At 44.6% G+C, this 24,445-nt stretch overlaps 1 long non-coding RNA gene across 1 annotated transcript; it reads right to left on the bottom strand.

The window, feature by feature from the left end:
* Nucleotides 1-493: 493 nt before the first annotated feature.
* Nucleotides 494-24,235, bottom strand: LOC148519751 (uncharacterized). The gene is made up of 3 exons (XR_015878913.1): nucleotides 24,161-24,235; nucleotides 6,582-6,776; nucleotides 494-807 (listed from the first exon to the last, which is right to left on the bottom strand). It is a non-coding gene; the product is annotated as an uncharacterized LOC148519751 (long non-coding RNA).
* Nucleotides 24,236-24,445: the final 210 nt, after the last annotated feature.

Here is a 24,445-nt window from a genome sequence, read left to right as displayed (position 1 = left end):
TCCTCAGAGCGCCTTGGAACATAGGCCACTGTACACAGGCAATGTCCAACGTTGCACAGGCAACTTGCCAGAGCAACATAAAGGGCTTTTATTTTATACCCCTTGCTACACTGAGGTTTGGAGGGCTGAATTAGCTGACTGGGTCCTGCTGACCCAATCAAAGATGTTGGCGCCCATCGGATGGAGCCGCAGGAGTGACGGGACCTGTGCTGGAGGAAGGAAACCCACCTGACAGGTAAGTGAGCTGGCTGCTGGATCCTGACATACATTTTTTATGAAAACGGAATTGTTATTTTTTTGTCTTACAATATATAAACAAGTAAATACATAAACTACTGTAGTATTACTAGTACTTTTCCCACTATTCCATCATACTTCTCATACATGCAGTTACATGAACCAATTTATCTGAATATTTAAAAGAATTTACATTTAATTTTACACCCTTCACCAACTGGAATAAATTCCTAATGTCCAACAGATGTCAGTCCCAGTGCTCTTTTTCTAGGTGCTTTAAAAAGGTTTTCTTCAGCTCCACTTCTGTGGCCCTCGGTCAGTGTATAATTAAATTGGATTCCACTTATCATTAATCTCTTCCTCAGACGTCTGTGTTCCCTTTCAGGGACTGTGACTGCTGCTCAGCTCTGTCAGAGCAGAGATCACCCTGTTTGTATTTAGTCTGTTTTCTCTTGTTGCTTTTCTGTTGTCTTGGTTAGCAGCAAGACCGAGATGTAGCAGAAAGGGACCAGTCCAATATTTTATTTTTTATTTTGGATGAGCTTCACCCCACAGTTGCTGTGTGTTACCCTGCAGGTTTGAAGAATATAACATTTAAAATACTAACAAACATGAACCATTTTCTACAGAATGGTTCAGATATTTACTATTCTGCTATTATCTAAACCCACATATTTCAAGATAAAATAGATTCCCATCTGTGATACTTCTAGGTGTTTTCCTTCCTAATATAGGAACATTACAATTTACTGACCCTCCTGCTGTATTTGATGCTTCAGCATTTTTAAGTTTTATTTTTATTTGTAAAGAAAGGCATCACAAGTAGTGATTAAGTTACAGTATCATTCAGGTTACACCAACTCTGTATTCAAATGTTTAAAGGAAGTAGTACCGTTATTTTTCCCATGCTTGTAGAGCTATAGTAACATGAATTGTATCTTTTCTTAAATGAGTGTTGCCTGTAACATTATACTGTGTGCATGGTAGGAGCAGTAACATACACTATGAGGGGTATTCAATATGGGAGCAAAAAGTCCGTTCTGGACTTTTTGCTCCACATTGGAGATTTTCCTGGGATAAAGTATCGGGCGCACGCCCGCTTTATCCCAGTATTCAATATAAAAGCTACGAAAACGGGACCTGGCGAAGAGGGATTTGTGATAAACTACGAAATTTTCCTGGAAAAAATTGTAGGACCCCCCTAAAGTTGTAAAAACATGGGGGATCACTATGGGTACCCCCGTTTTAGCCTGCAAATTAAAGTCGGGGATATAAATAGCCGCAGCAGGTGTTTTTTTCCAGACATTGAAGAAGTGTTGCAGAAGAGCACTTGGGTTGTTTTTTTTGTTTTTTTAAGTGGTCCCATCAAATTTGGGGTACATGAAAATGGGTACTAGACTATTTTTATGTCTCTAAAGTAAGTTTTTAAAAGTTCTGCAACTATGCACCTGCCGCTAATAGCCTATTCTAGAATACACCTGCTGCATACTTGCAGAATAGCACTGAACCTATTTCCCTATTTTTAAACACTTTTCCCATTTTTATTTTTTTTTACCCCAATTTTTAAATACATTATTTGGGGTGTCCCTATTTTTTATTTTTTTTTTAATTTTGACACAGTTATTTTTAAACTGTCATTCCCAGGGGTGCAGGCTATTATTTTTAAGCCTGCACCCCTAAACCCCAATTCTGCACTTTTTTTCGCCACCTATTCAGTGGTGAAAAGTTATCCCCGTTTTTTTTCAAAGACTTTTCGAACCTGCGAAAAGTCTTTGAAATTTAATACAGTGTAAAACTAAAACCTGCGATAATGACGTCATAGGTGCGATATTAACGCAAAAACTGAGTTTTCGCTCCATATTGAATTCCCCTATATGTGGTGATCTTGGTGCTAGGGACAGGTATTTTTAGAATCTAGTAACCTGTATACAGCATTGCATTATGGGACTGATTCTGAGTTTGTAGGAAAACAAAATAAACAAGGTACTTTGCACCTGGCCAAACCATTTTGCAATGCAAGGAGTTCAAATACATATTTTTTTTGCATGTAGGGTAAATACTGGCTGCATTTGCTTGTAGCCCACACATGCTGGACAGCTTTATATTTACACTGCAATTTAGAATTGAGTTTGGACACCCCTCTCCCAAATCTAAATCTCTCTGCACATTTTAATTTGGCCCCACATGCAGTGCAACATGGTATAGCCAAAGTGCAAAGCTACTTGCACTTTTTTTTTGCTTTGCTACCAACTCAAAATCAGCCCCATATACTGTTATCCAAGATTACCTTATCTGATTACCTCTGCTTACTTGCATCACAAGAACCATTGTGCAATATTGGCTTTATACCCAAGGAACTAAGTGACCGTAAATTATTTGTTTGTTAATGGATAAACTCTCAAGAGTGTTAAGAGAAAAAATGTCAAACATCCACTACAATGGTTTCTTTCTGCACCTTGGTTTTCTATTTCCTTAAAAACATTGTGTTTCCATCAACCCCATTGTTCGTGGAAACCATCAAAAGATGTCTGCGGGGAATTAGCAGATTACAGTAAGAAAAATAATTAGTCGTTCTGATTATGTGGATCACGTTTCCTTTCTAGAATAGCTCCAACATGACCTGCAAGGGAAGAAAAAACAAGCTCACAGTACTGTATAAAGTTTCAAACTGGTGTGAATAGTGTGATTTATCCAGTGTGGGTCGTACACAGAGATGGCTCTGATCGAGGGCTTTCAGCCACATGTAGATAGGAATGCCCTGATACAAGAAGTACCTCCCATCCTGGCCAGTAGATCCACGCACTTCCTGTAAAGATGGGACCATTTGCACTAATATAGGACCTTAACATCCCCAGACAAGATTTGCACCTCTGGCACATTTTTTCAAAACCTTTCCTAAAAGTAATTTGTAAACCTTGCTGAAAGGTAAAAATCTGCACTAAAACTATAGTACTTCTCTTCTATCTTACTAGTACAAGATTGGGAATGAAAGCAAATGGTGGTTCTGAATCCCTAAACTACTGTTTAATTGAGGGTAGTCATCCTTAAATTATATATTTAAAGAAAAATAATTTATTTAAATTTTTGGTACAGTTTTTGGGCTTTCCAGTGTTCATGTGTTGGAGAACAAAAAGGAGAGTTCATATTTTAAGGTATTCCCCTTGGTGGAATGACATGGCAAACTGCATCACATGGGGCCTGGTTCTATTCACACAAACCAGCTCATCAGTGTGCTTGTAGTTCTGCCATAGCACAAACACTTATTATACCAGGTATGTACATTGGGGAGATTTGAAAGGTAAAAGGCAGGCTTACCATACTATCCCTTTAAACCCTGGACACATGCATTATGCAGGTTCTGTGGCTGATTTAAAACAGGTGAAATGCAGGCTTGAAGTCAGCCAGCCACAGAACCTGTGTAAGTCACGAGTGTCCCGGTTTAAAGGGTTATATGATGAGCCTAGTAAAAGATGTTTTGTAAAATGGGAATTTTCACAGGGCAAACAAAAATGCTATTCCACTATGATACAATGTTATAGTACGACTATTACATTAAATCATAAATACATTTTTTGATGATCTCTGCATTGTCCTAGTGGTCATAGATGGTACTGCAGTTTGTTTTATGATTATTTTGAGAAATAGTTTTTACTGGGACACGGCACCAGCAACGTCCACCCAACCAACAGCATGCATCCATTCGGATTTACCAAAGTGACATAAGTCCAAATACTAATAACACTCACTCAGCCATCTGTGTGTACTTGTACTTATTATATGATTCATTATGTGGACTGCTCATGTCCTAGAGGTCATATTCCAAAATAATGACCCCAGAAGGTATATACATTTTATTTCATGCAATGTTTTATAGCAGACACTGGCTGCCCTATGAGTTAAGGAGTTGGAATGTAAACAAGAAGCCATAGCTAAAATGCTACTATTTCATGTGCTAATTAAGAAGATTAATCCATCAAAATTAGCATAAAACAGAAATAAAATATTTTGACATTACTAATATCCACAATTTCTGCATACAGTATGAGTGCCAATGATTTCTACCTATTTGGACCTAATAATGAATGAAATGACACTGTGTATTTTGTAGTGTACTGATGTAAGTGTAGTAAGCAGTCTGCCGCATCTGTCCAGAAGAGCGGCTGCAGATGCATCAGAATCAGGCCCATATTTATATTACATAGATCAGTGCTCGAAGTGTGCCGGTATACAACGGTATGGCATACCGGCACTTTGAGCACTAAACTATTTTTTTTTTTTCAACTTTAAGCAGAGGGCAGAGGCGTGGCTTCAGTGCGGAGTTGGAAAGCAATGTGCATGCCTCTGCTCGCTACACTGACACTGCTTACAGGCTGTCAGTGTCAGTGTATACTAGGACAGCCCCAGCCCCTAAAGCCAGCCAAAATGTGAGGGAATGAGTAAGTGCTTTTTGTTCTATAATAAGCACAACATTTGTACCCCAACTCCCCAACATTCTTATCATGCCTGCTTACTACAGTGCATGTAGTCCCAGATGTGAGGGCGCTGGCTACGGGCGGCTGGAGACTCTGGCAGCTGTTCAGTCGCTGACAGAATGCCGGCTCCAGATGCACTGCTTCTCGCAGCCAGAGCTCACTGATCTCCCTCACTGCTCGTGCCACAGCTACCCGGATCCTGTCAACGGAGGTTGCCATGGCTGGTGTGTAATGTATCGTGTGTCCCAGCGGAGGGGCCTCCAGGGGACACGCCCCTTGTGAGTGACCACACCCCCTTCTCTGGCACGCGCATAAGTACAACCTTAGATTTTTCCATACCCCCACTTAAAAATTCCCACTTCGACCACTGACATAGATATTGCAAAAATCAGATGCAGGCACTAAATATAATGATATGCAGTTTACTCTTTGGCTTATGTAATTAGAAATAACAATGAGTCCTTTTTAGGTAGGCTGCTATCTTGAAACACACCATTGTAGTGCTTAGAAGAGCCAAATAGTGTAGAGCAGAGGTTCCCAATCGCGGTCCTCAAGGCTCCCCAACAGTTCAGGTTTTAGTGATATCCATGGTTAAGCACAGGTGGTTAAATGAAATTGACTGAGGTACTAATTAAGTCACCTGTGCGTTGAAAACATGAACTGTTGGGGAGCCTTGAGGACCGTGATTGGGAACCTCTGGTGTAGTGTATAGAACAGTGTTGGCTAACCGTGACACTCCAGCTGTTGTGGAACTATATATCCCAGCATGCCCTGCAACAGTTTTAGCATGCCCTAATAGCAAAACTGTAGCAGTGCATGCTGGGTTATGTAGTTCCATAACAGCTGGAGTGTCAAGGTTAGCCAACACTGGTATAGAATATAAATCACTGTGACTTCAGTGTGAATTGAATAGTAAAGTGCAATAGTGGCAATCTTTGTACCAGAAAATTATAATATAATGGCTTATCTGAGAAAGCTCTGTAGAACATCCACAATCTTGTTAGATGGGGAACAGGAAATACTAGTTGAATGACCACTATACAAGAAATACATTGTAACGTGATATTGCTTAAAAATAATCTGTTTAATAGAAAAAAGTAAGTTATACTCGTAATGTAATAACTTGAACATGACCTTATCTGAATATATGTGGGATACGGGCAATAGATATTGTGACAGAGTGGGTCTCTCCCACATTCTGAGGAAAGGGTTAACCTCCCTGTAGCCAGGAAGGAACCACACCCTTTCCTCAATTAAGACAAGCTAAAGTATAAAAACCTGGTAAGTTAAGTAAAGGCCCCCATACATCAGCAATCTGAAAACAACAATTGAACAATTTGAAGATTTATTGCCAGATCTTAGGATTTCCCAATCGAGCAATCTGCGCCCAAACACTACAGATCATTTTCAGTGATTTGCAGATCGATTGCAGCAAACACTGATCTGGCAATCTTGAAAGGCTCCATCATTTTCATGGTAATGGTCTGCAAATCTGCTGATCATGTCCATACACTAGCAATCTACAGCCCCAATCGATCTGTGAAATCCAACATGTTGGACAATCTGATTAAACAATTCCAATCACTTTTTGGTTGCGATCTGTGAAGCCCATACATTGCAGATTTTTATACACGATCGATTGCAAATTGCACGATTGCTGCAATCCATCTCTGATGTATGGGGCCCTTTAGTCAGTGGTAATGTGAGTGAGAGGTTGCATCTTTAGCAGCTCTCTCTCTCTATGCTGGACAATCTGAACCATGACTGTCATGTGAATACCCTGCTCGTTTGAACTGCTGACTCATGTAAGATGATTTATTTTTCCTGAACTGTGTTTGCTCTGCCTTTTTCACTCTGGAATAAAAAGCTTACCTGTTTGCAGCTCCTCAGTCTACCATTGGTCGTCTGAACTTGCCCGCTACAGATATACATCCACTTCTGCCATCAAGGCCTGAGAATGGCAGTCCCTGAAGATCCACATAATCCAAATGGGAGATCCTAACGCATTATGCCTTGCTGGGACTATTTCAAATGGTATTGTGCTCCAGTGTGCACAGTCTTGGTAATCTATAGGAGAAAAAAAACAGTTCATAAGGGTGCTGAGATCTATAGGTGGGCTACTGTATTATTTAAGATAGAAAGCTGGGGAATGTATGTGGGTATGGCCATCCACTTTCAATGACTTTATGCAATCTGGGCTTTGCATAAAGTGGGATAGGTCCCATACTAGTGGCCTGATGTTGCCCAGTGGAAACCTTGGAGTCCAAGGTTATTTATTAAGCATCCATGTAGGTGATGCAATAATACAAGTGTCAATTACACTGTAAGCATGGCAGAATCCTGTACTTTTTGGGTTAAGTGGCACTTCACTGAAAACTTGTCCCACCTGTTATCAGTGCCAGATGGTGGACTGATCTGCCTAAAGGGGCCCATACACTACCGACGAATTGCCGTGATGTTGAGAATTTGCAACCCGGCATTGCAGGATCGGTGAAATCCAACATGTTGATTTCACCGATTTGCCGATCGCGATTAAAATATGATTGTGGCACACCAGTTAATTTCAACGATCCTCCAACGGAACACAGAACATCGTTTGCTGGCGGTCGGCATTTTTGATCTGATCGCAGGATCGTGTGACCTGTCGGTAGGTGTATGTGGGCCTTTAGTTGGCAAACAAGAGGAGCGCTGATGATGTACGTCTGTCCAAATAGACTCCTCAGTTTGATGGAAACATCACATAATTTAGTTAAAAAAGCAACATGAATAATAAAATAATTACTCCCATCAAAGGCTTGCTGACCTAAATAGAATAATAAATATGATCCTTAACATAATGAAGTATACCATGATTATACTCAAATGTATCATACAAACTAATGAAAGGAACTATTAATGTCCATCACATGCCAAAACCTGCAGTCAAGTAAAAGCTGGAATGTGATGTCCTTCTACTTTAATCTAACTCACAGGAATAGATTTTCCAAATATAATGCTAATAGCTCAACATAAGGGAAAATGTAGGAAGAAAGCCACAATAGTACATGATGGTGTAAGACTTGCAGGAATGAGGAAGGCAAGACGATAGCCCACACTTAAATGTTTTCATCAAGATATGATTGATTTCCTCATGCTTTCACTTTGCTACATTTGTACAGGTTTGTAGTGGTAACTAGCGCCAACAATTGTTCTTCTGTTTAGCATCCAATAATATGTTTAATTGATGAGTTTCTCTGTATGTTAACAAGGTGGTTCGATTCATTCTTCTTTAGCAGTATTTTACCACAGCTCCGCTTGCCAGGAAATGGAGCACTTTGGTGCCATGGTGGGGGTCTCCATTCCCTGGTGGTCCAGTGGAAGGATGACAGGAATGCTGCAAGCAATTGTAATGGCACCTCATCGATTCAAATAGATCCAGTAGATACATTGTTTCCACACCTATTGTCTGCTATAATTCAGTGACCTACAAATAAGAGTTAACTCATTATCCTAGTAGTCCTTTGTTGAAACCAGCACACAGCAAGTGGTCAAGCAGAACCAGCCACAGCCACCAGAGAAAAGGTGCAGCTGCAGCTATTCATAACACCCAAAGTTAAGCGGTTCCCTATTAGGTTTTACATTTATTAAACGGTGATAGTGTTGATAGTTTTGTAGATGTGATGTGTAATTTGAATTGGATACTGGAGAGTATAATACCATGCCAGGATTTGCAGATGTAGAGTGCTGAGAAAGGAAGAGTATTGCCATGGCATTTAGGACCAAATGAAAATGTGACAGATTAGTCTGGGGAAGGCACAGACAGCGTAATGGTTAGCAATACTGCCACACAGCACTAAGGTTGTGGGTTTGATTCCCCCTACGGCCCTAACTGTGTGGAGTTTGTATATTCTCCCTGTGCTTGCGTGGGTTTCTGCCGGGTACTCCGGTTTCCTACCACACTCCAAAAATATACAGGTAGGTTAATTGGGTCCCAACAAATTGTAACCCTAATGTGTATGTGTGTGAGCATGTGGTAGGGAACATAGATTGTAAGCTCCACTGGGGCAGGGACTGATGTGAATGGACAAATATTCTCTGTAAAGTGCTGCAGAAAATGCGTGCACTATATAAATAACTGGTAATCAATAAATAATGCAAGATAGGAGATTGCTATTGTTATGTCAGGATATAACACTAGAATAGATATTTTAAACTGTCAGGTGATACATTTGAAGTTTACTAGATTTCAGTAGTAGTGTGTTGAATCAGAAGTAAATACTTGTTAGCTGTGGGAGGAGCTGGATTTGGTGATATATCATCAGTTGCTAAAAACAAAAGTCTTGGGATATTGAAAAGATAAATTAAAATTTTTTTAAGATATTGTTTGTGCTGACTGGTTGAGCATATTGCAGTTAAGGGTATTAATAAAAACCTAATGACTTAATTATAATTTCCTGAAAAAGGCAAGTTACCGAAACGCGTTGCATGGACATCGTGATGCCGGGACAAAAAAGAACGTGTAGCAGCTGAATTCCTAACCAGGTCTGACCTAAGCCTCTTGCGGTGGTGCCGAGCTGTTTGGCCCAGGGCCTCACTGATTTCTTTGAGCTAGCCCACCGCAACACCTAGAATTGGTGAGAAATATACGGACACTATGGTGACTTTTTGTTCCTTTGCCTTTGAAGTCTTTATTCTGATGTTTTTTATGTATGTTTTGATATATATTTTTTTATGTCCACATGAGTGTGTCTTTTACCTGTGGAATAAAAACCTGTCTATTTTAATACATATGCCTAATGATATATACAGTATGTATAAGGTTTTAGACTAGCATACATCTTTATGAAACATAGCGCTTTTTCACTGTACAGAAATTGTTGTTTTAGATTGCCATTAGGGGAGTGGGTGTTACTCCCTTATGTACATGTGAGGCAGCTGGTTTTATCTGTACGACCAAGGGTGATATCAATTTGTTGTCTCAATTATAATTAGTAAATAACCTTAATTAGAAGGAAATCTGGATCTTTGGGTATGGTGTGTGTGGTGGAGGGTGAAGGATTTGTAATTCTAAAAAATTATAATAGTAGGTAGCATTTTTGGATGTAGCAATTTAGATAAATTTACCAAGCGGCAAGTTGTCCAGCATTGAAAAATTGATGGGCATCGCCAATGGTTTTCTGGGGCCAAAACATAGTATTCACTATGCATCAGTTTGAATGTCTATTTGCCTCCTAACTCCCATCCCGCTGGATTACCTTTAAAATTAGTAACCAGCATTAGTCTTTTATGTCTAGACTATAATTGGAAAAATTGGAAGGACAGAGAACACAGGGTCCCCCCAAATTTTCCACTACCAGCATTGGGCTTTATCAGCCAGGGATGGTGGCACCATAGCAGGGGAACACTTGGCTGGTGTCCCCAACATCCCGATTTCAGCGGGACAATACTGTGGGCCGTAGTGGCCTGCGGGTGGTCAATCAGGAGGTTGGGGACACCCACCGCTGGTGCGGTGCCGGAGTCTGAATGGATGCTGCACGCATGCATGCGGCATCCATTTATTGATGGGAGGCTCCCCCCAGCCTGACGTTATTTGGAGGCATGCCGAGCATGCACGCCTCCAAATAACGTCACATAGGGGGCGTGGCCTATGGTAATTGGGCCATGCCCCCATTTTCAGTCGCCGCGCGTGATGTAAGGGCGCCCTATTAAGAGCCTGCACAGGGTGCTCCGACCCCTGGAGCCGGCCCTGCTTATTGGTGACATGGGGGGGAAGGGAGTCACTGAGGGGGCGTGGTCAGACTGTTACAGTTGGTAACTTTTAGAGCTTATGACCAGTTACTGACAATTGGGAGGAGTCATTGTATAGCTGGGGAACTGCCAAGGAGCTCCTGCACTGCCATTTCAAGGGAGAAGGACAGCGCCAAGGCGGCTGCCACAAAAAATGGGCAGAGTTCTCAACACAAAGAAGTGAGTGGCTAATACTTGACGAAAAGGCAGAGAGCCCCATAGTGTAAAGATGGGTAGTGCCATCTGGTGGGCTTACCCCTGTGTACTTGGAGGAACATAACGTGGTGACGTAGCAGCCGAGTCTGTGTGATAGCTGCTGGAGATAGTTACATGTGCATGTAGGAGATGATGTAGGTGTTGTGTAGAACTACAAGTGTCAGCAAAGGCAATATAGACCTGTGTGCAGTAAGATGTGTAACAGAGCTGCGTAGCTGTGCGTGTGTAATGAGCGGTGAAAATAATGCTACTGAATTCTGATAACTGCCTATGTCATCTGACATGTTCAAGTTATGTGCTGGAGGGAGAGGAGAAATTCTGCTGTAACCATATCCATGTTCATTGAAGTCATGTGCAGGAGGAGATAAATAGTGTTATATATGAGAAGGTCTGGTTCCCAACTCATTCTAGCAAGAACTGCTGAAGCATGTACCCCTGTATCCCTACCTGACTGGTGTAAAGCCTGCATTGGCAGGGAACCCTTTTTCAGGTATTGCCCACACCCTGAAGAACTAGCCTGATACAGCAGGTAGTGTATCACCACAAATGCATCTGGCACCACACTGTGCAGTGAGAACAGGTTACGGTTTAATTAAATAATTGTCTACTTTAGCACTATTGTCCTAGCAAGCCCTGTCATGCCCAAATTAAATGACTGCCAGGGCATGATGGCACTTGGAGAACCACAAGTGTCAGCATGCCCTGGCAGACAGGACCTGTAGTTCACCTGTAAAAACAAATATTAAAACAAGTCTGTCACACTTAATTTATTAAATAAAAGCTCCCTCACATCCTCAGTCACATCTTTATCACTCACTTATAGACATAAGGAAAGGGCAAAAACAAGACCTACTTGAGCATTGATAAACTACCTATTAGGAGGTATAAGCACAAATGATAGTTCACTGACAGTCTCTGTCATAGGAATATATTAAGACGTTCTGACTAGGATCTGTGTGGCACTTTACCCAAAATGTACAGTAGCGTATCTAGTGGTTTATATCCTTTTAATGGGGGGAAATCATGATGCAGCCCCTAGAAGCGTCGGTCATGGTGCCTGCCAGATCTATTGTGCATACACGTTATACTTGCAAGCACCGTAACTGAACAGTCTGGACCACCGGTGTCACCCGGACTGCAGCATGGGCATCTCCTCTTATCCAAAAGGGTTTGAGCCGCTTATGGTTAGGAGTATGAGTACACCCTAAGCCAAGTTCTGTTCTAAAGTGTGGTTTCTCTGGTTTTTGCAGTGGTACTGAGTTTAGTAAATTGGTGGAATAGAATCCTGCAATAATGCAGAAATTTCAAAACTTATTCTTAGTAAATTTACCCTTAAAACTGTTTCTGGTTGTCCTTGCTGAATGAATACAATTACAAAGAGGCAAAAAAGAACAAATACTCTAAACTAAAGCGACATCCTAATCATTCTGCAATAATTACCTGTGATTGATTGTATAAGATATTAATGACATGCTCTTTTGCCTAAAGGGATTTTCTATCAGATAATGCTGGAAGATGATTTAATACCAATTGAATGAATGAAAGACATTTTGTAACGTAGGTAGGTGGTGTTTGTCTATATCCGTGTTGGTCAGTGACCAATTAATTTTGCTAACCAGGGACAGATATATTTGCCGATGGATATGCATTTGAGTAATTAATATGTGATTTGGCATAATTCTTTCTATACAATATACATTTGTTTTTGTTTTTTTGTATTGAGTGTATCAATTATCACTCTTTTTATTATCAGGGTTCACTAATAAAAGTAAAATTTCTACTTCAGGGTCCATAGGGTATCCACAGGATACCCGCCCCCGAGCCAAGGCACCTCAGTTTAGTTTGGTGCCCGGCCGGAGTCGGGTGCACCTGTTGGAGTGGGGGCTAAGAAGAGCCCCTGAAGCTTTTCTGCATGCAGCTGTGGCTGCACATCTGGATGTACAGCATGGACAGTCAGTCCTGACGTCCATGCTGTCTTCCCTACACCCCCGCCGGTACCAGAACGCCGGTACCGATCCGGGGATGCTGGTGAGCATCTGGGGTCACAGCTAGCGGTGACCCCAGATGTTCCAGACCATGGCCGGATTCAAGGGGGACAGCAAGGTAAGCAGCGGGGTCCCGCGGTGGGTCCCCGCTGTTACATGGTCCAGAGTCCCCAGGCAGGGGGCTCCCTGGGGACTGGCTGCAGCGTGGAGCCAGGTAAGAACCTACGCTTCCACTACCCCCCTGGGACAGCGGACCGCAGCAGAGCGGTAGCGCTGTGGCGTCCCAGGGGTTAAATGCATGCCAGGGGAGCACGCCTTCCCTGTCTCACAGCCGGCGCCTCCCCCGCTGCACACAGCCCTCTCTGCACTCTGCCGACTGGCCCTGTGGCAGCGCTTCTCCCCCAGGCCAGCCTCCTCTCTGCTCCTCGGCGGCCATCTTCCTGAACGCATGGTGAACGCTGCTGGAAGCCTGGAAGGAAGCATCTTGGTCTGGGTCCCCCCGCATACCTCTCCTCCGCTGTGGTCAGGTCTGTGTATGCAGCGCTGTGTCCTACCAGACCCTGTGTCTGCGTAGTTGAGTGATCAGTGCTGGTTAGTGCAGGAATTGATTTTCTTTGCATTGTATGTGACTGTGCTAGCGCTGCTGCCTGTATCTTCTATTCTGACTGTCAGCTTTATTAATATCCCTGTTCTTTCTGCTAAGCCCTTGCGGTGCGGTGCTGCAGGGAGGTCTCTCACCTCTTTAAAATACAATTGGTGAGAGGGGTCACATACTTAGTACCATCATGTCTGAAAGTGATTTTCCTCTCCGGCTACAGTGTACTACGTGTAAAGTACCTTTAGCGGAGGGGGAGGGTAGCGCGGAGGGCCTCTGCCGGCAGTGTTTGTCAATGGCACGGCCTATTACGGTTACAGCACCGGTACAGGAGCCGCCCTGGGCTTGTTTCGCTCAGGCGCTTACAACCTTAGTGGGCCAGTTAGCTCCGCAGCCCGCGTTTACACAGATGGGTTTGTCCCAGCAGTCAGTGGTGTCGTCACCCATGCAGGGTTTCCCAAGACAATTGGTGGTACCCCGCAGTCTCCCTATTTCCCCTCTCCTGGTTTCTCAGGAGCCGGCATGGGTTAACTCCCTGACAAGTTCTGTACAGCACTTGTCGGATGTGTTGCAGGGGGAGACTGTGATGCAGCCACATAAACGGCCGGTGGCGTCTGTCGGCTCCTTATGAGGATGACGAAGGGACGTCTGATGATGGGGAGATTCTGGAACCTTACGATCAGGAACCTCTCCATACTAAGGACGCTGACGCTAGGTCCAAGGTATATATTCCTGGACTTATTCGGGCAGTCCGCACAGCCTTGGTGATTGAGGACGAAGTTCCCCCAGCTGCTAAATCCAAGTATGCGTTTTTTAAGGATGTGAAGGGTGACGCCACAGTCTTTCCTCTTTCGGGTCAGTTAATGGACCATTTAGAGGAGGCGTGGAAACAGCCTGGCAAGCGATACCAGCCGCAGAGGCGTCTGGCTGTGGTTTATCCGTTCGCGGATAATTATTTTGCTAAGTGGGAATCTCCTCCACAGGTGGATTCTCATGTGACACGTCTTGTCCGTAGTGCCACATTGCCGATGCCATCCATGTCCTCCCTTAAGGATGCTACGGACCGCAAGGTGGAGATCTGCCTGAAATCCGCTTATTCCCTTGCGGGGGGGGGGGCAGCGCGGCCGGCTATGGCCATTTGCTGGGTTGTTGCCAGAGCGATGGAGCGCTGGGCGGATTCATTGGAGGCGTCCTTTGATTCCGACTGTCTGGCCGAACAAACGGAGTTGATTGGTAATCTCCGTGATTCGGCCACTTATATCAACGAGGCGGCCTTAGACATTAGTACACTGGTGTCTCGAATTTCTTCAGCAGCGGTGGCTGCTCGTCGCACCTTGCGGTTGCGATCCTGGAAGGTGGACGCTGACTCCAAAAAGGCTTTAATGGAGAAGTTCTCTTCGGTCCAGATCTGGACAAGATTGTGGCCACGCTGGCGGCAGCCAAATCGGCATGTCTCCCGTCGGCCGCAGCTCCTTCTGGTTCAGGACCATCGTCCTTTCGGTCTTATAGGGCCCAGGGCAGGCCCAAACCACAGTCTTTTCCCCGACAGGCTGGTCCCCAAAAAATCGGCCAAGCCCCGGAAGCAGGCATGGAGTACCAGACGTCCGGCCCCTAAGCCTGATGACAAGCCTGCGGCCTGACGGTCCGGGCCTCCCATTGGGGGATCCCAAAGTGGGAGGCCGCCTGCTGCAGTTCGCCCGGTGTTGGTCGGTCACCACGACAGACACTTGGGTTCTCGAGGTGGTCTCCCACGGGTACGCCCTCTCTTTCCGACACAGACCCCCGGCTCGATTCTTCACCACGGGTCTACCATCAGACCAGAACAAGGCCACGGAGCTGCGGAAGGTCTTGCACACTATACTCCAGGCTGGAGTCATAGTGCCTGTTCCATTCTCCCAGAGGGGCCAGGGTTTCTATTCAAATCTTTTTTTGGTGCAGAAACCCAATGGGTCGTATCGTCCGATTCTCAACCTCAAAGCTCTCAACAAGTCTTTGCGGGTGCCGAAGTTTCGGATGGAGACCCTACGGTCCATCATTCTGGCGCTGGAACCTGGGGACTACATGGTGTCATTGGACATACAGGACGCTTACCTGCATGTCCCTATTCTTTTGCGCCATCAACAGTTCCTCAGGTTTGCAATCTGCAGCGACCACTTTCAGTTTCGGGCGTTACCTTTTGGCCTGGCGACAGCACCACGTGTGTTCACCAAGGTGATGGCGGTCATGGCGGCTTCTCTGCGGCTGCAGGGAGTCCGCATGTTGCCGTACTTGGACGACCTGTTATTAGTGGCAGGATCTCCAGAGCTCCTTCTACGCCACTTGGACCTGACCATTGCGCTGCTGCAACGGCACGGCTGGTTAATCTAATCCCGTCCCGGCGGATTCTGCACCTCGGAGCCTTATTGGACTCGGGACAGCAAAGGATCTTTGTGACAGAGGAAAAGATCTCTGCTTTACAGTCGAGGGTGCGCAGTTGTCTGCACAGTCGCCGGGTGTCTCTACACTCGGCGATGAGGTTACTGGGCTCCATGGTGTCGGTGTTCGACATGGTGGAATATGCCCAGTTTCACTCCAGACCTCTGCAGCACCTGATCCTGTCCAAGTGGAATGGGCTGCCTCAGTCTCTGAAGTCCCAGACGATAGTGCTCACCCCGGAGGTTCGCCTGTCCCTTGCCTGGTGGTTGCAGATGACCCATCTCAGCAAGGGACGTCCGTTCTGGGTTCCAAATTGGGTCCTGTTGACAACGGACGCCAGTCTTCGGGGCTGGGGAGCAGTTTCGGGTCCACAGTTGTTCCAGGGCAGGTGGACGCCGACAGAAGCGGAGCTTCCAATAAATATCTTGGAACTTCGTGCGGTCTTCAATGCTCTCCAGCAGGCACATCGGGTTCTCCAGGGTCGCCCGGTGCAGGTCCAGTCGGACAACGCTACCACCGTGGCCTACATAAACAGGCAAGGAGGAACCCGAAGTCGGGCGGCTCTCGTAGAGGTGTCTCGGATCATGGTATGGGCGGAGCGCAATCTTCAGGCCATATCAGCGGTCTTCATCCCGGGAGTGCTAAATTGGGAGGCGGACTTTCTAAGTCACCAGGACGTTCATCCGGGGGAATGGTCCCTGCACCCGGACGTTTTTCAACTGCTGGTGGACAGGTGGGGTCTTCCAGAGATCGACCTCATGGCGTCCCGGCACAACAACAAGTTGCCGGCGTACTGGTCTCGCACAAGAGACGAAGAGGCGTCTCTGGTGGATGCTCTGTCCGTCCGGTGGACGTTCCGGTTCGCATACCTGTTTCCTCCGGTTTCCCTTCTTCAACGGGTAATCCGGAAATTCAAACAGGAAGGAGGGACGCTCCTGTTGATAGCTCCCGCGTGGCCCAGACGGCACTGGTTCTCAGACCTTCAGGGTCTGTCCGTGGACAGTCCTCTGCAGTTGCCGCTACGACTGGACCTTCTGTCGCAGGGTCCTTGTCTTCACCCGGACCTGGCTCGGCTGTCTTTGACGGCGTGGCTGTTGAGACAGCCATGTTGAGGTCCATGGGGTTTTCCAGCTCTGTGGTGCGTACCATGTTGCGAGCTCGGAAACCGTCGTCCGCGAGGATATACCATCGCGTGTGGCATACGTTCTTCCAATGGTGTCGACCAAGAGGTTATGCACCGCGGGAGTTTCGTCTGTCTAGGATACTTGCCTTCCTACAAGCGGGACTAGATCATGGGCTTCGCCTTGCTTCTTTGAAGGTACAGGTTTCGGCCCTGTCTGTCTGGTTTCACCGTAGGATTGCTACAATCCCGGATGTGCGCACCTTTATGCAAGGTGTTCTCCGCATTCAGCCGCCCTTTGTTCCACCTGTGGCGCCTTGGGATTTGGCTGTGGTCCTGAGGGCTCTCCAGGGACCTCCGTTTGAACCACTGGGCTCAGTGGATCTTAAATGGCTAACAGCTAAGACTGTTTTCCTTCTGGCCATAGCTTCGGCCAGACGTGTTTCTGATTTAGGGGCTCTCTCTTGTAGACCCCCTTTCTTGATTTTTCATGGGAACAGGGCAGTGCTCCGCACTCGGCCTGAATTTCTTCCCAAAGTTGTTTCCCAGTTTCATGTTAACGAGGAAATAGTTGTTCCGGCCTTTAACTCACCTCATCTTTCAGTGGGTGAGGCCACTTTAGATGTTGTGCAGGCCTTAAGGACTTATATTGACCGCACTTCTTCGTTTAGGAAGTCGGACGCCTTGTTTGTCCTCTATGGCTTCCGTAAAAAGGGTTGGCCTGCTTCAAAGCAAACTTTGGCAGCCTGGATCCGTATGGCGATTTCTGAAGCTTATCTTCATGAAGGTCTGCCGGTTCCTCCTTCTTTGAAGGCTCATTCCACTAGGTCTGTGGGTCCTTCGTGGGCAGCTCGACGTGGTGCCTCTGCAGTCCAGATCTGCAAGGCTGCTACGTGGTCCTCTGTCCATACCTTCGTGAGGTATTACAGGTTTGACACCTTCGCCTCTCAGGATGCTTCCTTCGGGCGGCGGATTCTCCTTTCAGCACAGGAGCGTCCCCACCCTTAAAGGATACTGCTTTGGGACATCCCCAAGGTATCCTGTGGATACCCTATGGACCCTGAAGTAGAAAATATGAGATATGGTAAGAACTTACCTTTGTTATCTCTATTTCTACGAAGTCCATAGGGTTCCACAGGACTCCCGCCCTGTCGCACCTGTGCTGCAGATGGGCTTTGGTCTGGTCACCGGTTTTCCCGTCTCCCTCTGGTGAGAGTGTGATTATTGTGTATATCCAGATCTTCTTTCTCTCTCTTCCTTCTCCTCCTCCAGCCTATGGCTTGGTAACTAACTGAGGTGCCTTGGCTCAGGGGCGGGGTATAGGAGGGGGACCCTAGTGCATCCTGGGAGGCTGAAAGCTTAACTCTATGGTGCCCGATGACTGACGTCACACCTATACCCCAAGGTATCCTGTGGAACCCTATGGACTTCGTAGAAATAGAGATAACAAAGGTGAGTTCTTACCATATCTCATATTTTTATCCCCTTTTTTTCCCCCATCCATAATATCATTTCATTATATTTTCTTAAATTGATTCAAGAGTGCCTCCTCAAAAAGTTTTTGTTCCTTTTTGCCTCTTTGCAATTGTATTTATGTATATAACACACATCTTTTGGGTGCACCACCAACACAGAGTTATCTAATATTTTGTTTTGCAAGATAGCCCTTCACGTTGTTGTGTGCTTTTTTTTTTTTTAAATTCTCTTCTCTCTATATAATACTACATTTAACTGGTGCAGACTCCTATCTCTAATACTACTGTCCTTACTGAATTCCTGCCAAGTTAACGTTTCACATAAATTTTTTTATCTAATCGTAATCTTCAATTACAACTATTGAGTTCAAGACAAAGGAACAGCAAAGCAATATAATGAGTGGAGTTCAGCTTAGATGCTCATCAGATGTAAATCAACAATGTTTCTGCTCAAATTATATTGATATAAATATACTACAGGTTGAGTTTCCCATATCCAAATATTCCGAAATACGGAATGTTTTTGGCTTGACTGAGAAAATGAAACCTTTGATTTTTGTTGGTTCAATGTACACAAACTTTGTCTAAGGCACAAATTATTACAAATATTGTATAAATTACCTTCAGGCTGTGTGTATAGGGTGTATATAAAACATAACTGAATTTTATGTATGTACACAAACTTTGTTCGAGTCGCAAAATTGTTGAATATATTGTATAAAATTACCTGCAGCCTGTGTGTATAAGGTGCATATAACACATAAATGCATTATGTCTTTATATTTGGGTCCCATTCCCAAGATATTTCATTATGATATGCAACTATTCCAAATACAGAATATTCCGTTATCCAAAATACCCCTGGTTCCAAGCATTTTGGATATCGGAGACTCAACCTGTATATTTATACATTTCAAGCAGTACACAATGTACAAAAATCCACAAGCTATTTCCATGTGATAGAGGTTGAAAGTTTAGTTTGCTGACCCTGTGCACATTCGGTTTCCTGTCCTACAATGTATCTCAATCGCCATCTGTAACAATACTGAGGTAGTATACTGAGGTGTGGCTTCACCATGTCTTAACATGTTCTCACTGTTCCTCTCACTGACTAGGATTTTGGAGATCATTTTGGGGTATTTAAAGCATTTAAGAATATAATTTCTTTTTACAATATGGCTGATATATGGTTAGTAATGTTAACCATAATTAGTCCTATTTCTCAGAAGGAATGCACTGTAATGCCATTCCAAAAGTTCTCTTAGATAATTAGGTAATCCGTAATGGCATTCCTGAACCGTACTGAGGACAGTCCAGAAATCAAAAATGTCAACAGACTCTAAAGATGAACTTAATCCTGGACATTATGTCCCCAGCAGTGTGACTGTGCTGAAACTACAAGTCCCATAAGCTCCTGCTGCCCGGGATAAGACAGAGGTTCCCAAACTCTGTACTCAAGGCACCCTAACAGTTCAGGTTTTAAGGATATCCATACTTGACCACAGTTGACTTACTTAGTACCTCAGTTGATTTGATTTAACCATGTGCTTAACCATGGATATCTCTAAAACCTGAACTGTTGGGATGGCTTGAGGACCATGTTTGGGAAGCTCTGCTATAAGATATCTGCTACAACTGAGCAACTCTTGCAGTGCTGCTCTCATGAGGTCTGGAGGCAGTGAGCCACACATGTGCAGAGGGCTGTATCTGCATACAAGTAATATAGGACTGTCATTATGCTATTGGAAGAAATAGGTGCTTTAGAACTAGATATTGTGATTTATAGTGGTCGGTAATAAATTCTCAGTTTATCTTCATACTATTACCAGGTGCCAGTTTGATAATTTAAATCAACTGCAATACAATTCCTGCTGTTGTACACGCAAACTACTCATGATTACTAACTGATTGCATTTTGATCTTTCTGTTGGTTCCTCTTCAAATGTGTGTGTAATAGTATTTCCATTTTAGTATTATTATAATTGCTTTATTTAATGTTATATTTGTTTCCTTTGACAGGTCTGTTGCACTGGCCAAGAGTTTCAGATATATTATCAGTTATGATTATCTCCAGTTACCACAACAGCACCAGGCTGTTTGTATAATAAATCCTACATAAAACAAATTGTGCATAAAACAAATACATAAAACAAATCATGCATAAAACAAATACATAAAAAAAATCAAACTTAAAAAAACATGCTTAAAATAAATCAACCCTAAAAAAAATGCTTAAAACAAATAAAACCTAAAAAGAACATGCTTAAAACAAATAAAACCTAAAAAGAACATGCTTAAAACAAATCAAACATAAAAACAGAACAGGTATATGTGAGGTTGACAAATATCATGTAGAAGGGAGATAGTGTACACTATCAGCCCTGCTCTTGAGTGCTTTTAATCTAAAGGGTATACAATGCTTAAGGTTTTCTTTTTCCTTAATATGTGCCTGTGAATCAGCTACCAGTTACATCACTGCTTTTTACAACCCCATATTAACCATTTTACAGAGTTTTATATTCTTTAACTGCTTATATTTATTTTTATAGTGTTCCTACTCTGCTTTTGGTTTGTCCCAAGCGTCAGGTTCGAGTGTAAAATAATGTATGTTTTAAAAGTTTTGAAGAGACAGCTTATAAGGACATTTGGGTAAGCAAGGTAAAATGTATTCTAGAATGCTATGCTTATTGTGAATTGATCAGTAGAATGCAATCTGAGTTATATAGATTATATTGTAGTGCTTCCTGGATTGTGCAGATGTCACTGTAATGCTGTGTATTGTGTATATAGGTCATTTGACTGTCCTCAGGACTGCATATATTGGTCACTAGATTGCTCTGTGTATTGTATAGCAGTCACTCGAAGTTTCAAAATATTTATATTGGTCACTAGAATGCTCTCCCTATAGTATAGAGGTAATAGTATCTTTATAATAATCTGCTAATGTATGTCCCGTCTTCTACATTCATGTGCAGTGAGGAGCTTGGGGAGCACACCACCTGTCCAATGGCTCCCACTACTAATACGATGGGACACCCCTAGCCAAAGAGAAGGATGACCCGCCAGACTGACAGGAATGGGCTAAGTATAGGGGTGGTGCGGTGATGGGGTGGGTTGGGACAGATTAGCAGAGTGGCAGTGGGTAGAGCAGGAAGCGGAGCAGCACAAAATAGACATAACAAAAATAAATTCTAGACTGTCCCTCTCTAACATAAAGTTCCCTCTCTCCGGGTGGATGGACCTAATGTGCAACTCAAACAAAACAGCATTTAGCACAGCACTTACATCAAACAAAATCAGTGTCTCTCAGCAGGCCTCTAACCTGTTTCCCCCAGGCAATGAGAGACTGACCAAGAAAATGGATACACCTTTTTATCAGCCTCTCTGAGGTAGTACGCCAATCAAGGCTGCTAAATATCCTGGATGATCACCAGACAAAAGTTAAGAACCTGGACAAACACATCACTCATCAGTTTCCCAATCATACTATATAAAGCACTCCCACATTAGACAAACATGCCTACACAGTTATTTGTACCACCCTTTACTTTGCTGTAGTGCACTGGAAGAACGGCCTAAGCTACTTGCTTGTGTTTTCTTTCCAGGCTAAAAGTTGCCATCTAACTTCAGACATCATATCTTCTATCACTGACTACCATGTCACAACACATTAATCCTACCATTCACGTAACTGTTTGCAATGGTGTTGAGTCCTATTTGTGCTGACTACAGCGTTTGGAATTGGAACTGTGATGGTTTGAGATAGTAGCACTATGGGAGCATCCACACTAGATAGTATCTCCCATAGACCAGATCCTCACAGACCGGGCCAGACTGGCCATCTGGCACTTATGGCAAATGCCAGATGGGCCAATGGCCTGATGGGCTGATCCGGACTAAAACCCTGGCCAAGCAGCTCCGACTCCAGGCGCACTGCTTGGCCGGGATATTGAGAGATGGGGGTGTGCAGTGAGGCCATGACCCCATGCGACGAGGCCACGTCCCATCCAACAAGGTCACATACCCATTTTGCGAGCACGCACAGGGATTCATGCCAGGGCTGGTCTGGAGCCCCAGCCATCTCTGCACAGAGGGGTGCCATTTGGTCTGGGATGCATAATAAAGTGGTTGGGTTCTAGGTCGGACCACACGGCGGAGTGCGCCCAGCAGAACTTTGACACCAGGAGCCTGTTCTGGAACTTCCACGGGATGGATTTGGACAAAATCACATAATAAAACTTAATAACTTGAAGATCCATCCCTGCACTGATTGGGATGAAACCAATGCGAGGTGGTCCAGTTGGATCCTGGCCAGGCTTTAGGGGGCTTAGGATCCCAGTCGGACCTCCCATTGGTGTACGCTGGGCAGAATTTTGACCCAGGGGCACTGGGCAGAACTTTGACCAGGAGCCTGTTCTGGGCCTTCCACTGGATATATTTGGAAGAAACCTTCAGAGGGACGGCAATTGGTCTGGGATGCCTAATGGAGTGGTTGGGGTTCTGGTTGGACCTCACTGCAGAGTGCGTCAGGCAGCACTTTGACCCAAGGAGTGTATTCGGACCCAGGGAGCCTGTTTTGAGCCTTCCACTCGATGGATTTGGATGAAAACTTAAAGTGGTAACATTGGATACAAGAAGACATACTGAGGTGTTGAGGTTCTGGTCAGACCTTCCTTTGGTGTATGATGGGCAGAACTTTAAACCAGGGAGCCTGATCTGGGCCTTTCACTAGATGGATTTGTATGAAAATTTCAGAGGCAGGGCTGGACTTGCCATCTGACACTTATGGCAAATGCCAAATGGGCCGATCTGGACTAAAAAACCCTGAGCAAGGAGCTCCTCCTCCCAGCGCACTGCTTGGCTGGGATACTGAGACACAGGGGTGTGCAGTGAGACATCACTGCCATACGGCGATTCCATGCCCCATCCGACCAGGTCACGTCCCCATTTCATGAGCGCACCTGCACGCACACACCTACACACGTGCAGAGGGATTCATGCCAGGACTGGTCTGGAACACCAGGCCGTTCCCTGCTCACCGAGGAGAGAGAAAGCAAGCTATGTGAGACTCCAAACCTTCCATCAGTTCTATTCTAAGCACTGGAAACTAGGTCACCAAAATCGGGGAAAGATGGAAATGAAACATTCTGCTCCATTTTCCTCTTCTAACAACAATTGTCAGGCCTGAGTGACTCTTCACTATCCAAAAGATTTAGCACCTGCCAGAGGGTTCATGTTACAGTAAATCCCTTACTCCTTAAAAACCCTCTGCAAAGCACAATAACACTTCCAGGTCCAAACCTTTTGTCTTGTGAGAACTCCAGAGAGTCATAACTTACGCAAATAGGTTTAATGGTGGATTGCAATATCCTCACCAGAGGAGATAAAACCCAACTAAGTCATTAATGCCAGTAAGATTAATTGGTAGAATTCTGACTTGCGTGCGTCAGACCCGATACAGGAAATATTTTACCAATATTCCCTTCCCTACCAAAGCCCTGAATGTACTTCCTTGATCAGACCTTATAGGACAGCTGCTGTGCACAATAACTATTTGATAGTGCACTGCCAAACAGATACAGGTCATAGCTGCAGTCTGCTGCTGTGTCTATTTTTGTCAGACTTGTCTTAGTGATGGAAGCCTTGCAAAGGGGTAGGTGCTGGAGAGGGGTAGCATCACCCCCTTAGGACCCATCATTAAAATGGTTGCCACCGTAAGGATGGCCCCCAAGACCTCTCCTGCCTAGTGTTAGCTACCTAATACAAAGTCCACATCTGGTTCTCCCAGAAACACTGAGACATTAATTGCACCCACTCCATCTGTGCAGGACACAACACCTGGTAGGAACTGTGACTGAGAGAGCAGGGGGAGCACTTACCTTAATGCTATGCCTTTGACTCATGATTTAGTGCCGATCCCAGCCCAATGGAATAAATACCAATCATTACTTGCAGCAGCATTGATCAGGGTACATCCCTGAAGGCGATCCCCTGTAAGGAGTGTGAAGGTGACAGGAGAAGTTATCAATCACTGTACCGCCTCTGCCCAATCCAAGCATTATGCAAACGCCATGGCTGTACAAGTTTTGCGATCACTCATTCCATCCATCATTAATATGCACGGCGCCGCATGCGATATCATCTGGTTGGCCATGCAACACGGC

This window comes from Taudactylus pleione, unplaced genomic scaffold, assembly GCF_031769625.1.
Source record: "Taudactylus pleione unplaced genomic scaffold, aTauple2 ptg000184l, whole genome shotgun sequence".
Taxonomy (NCBI): Eukaryota; Metazoa; Chordata; class Amphibia; order Anura; family Myobatrachidae; genus Taudactylus; species Taudactylus pleione.
The sequence above is the reverse complement of the archived record's forward strand: the minus strand, read 5'-3'. Positions and strand labels throughout refer to the sequence as shown.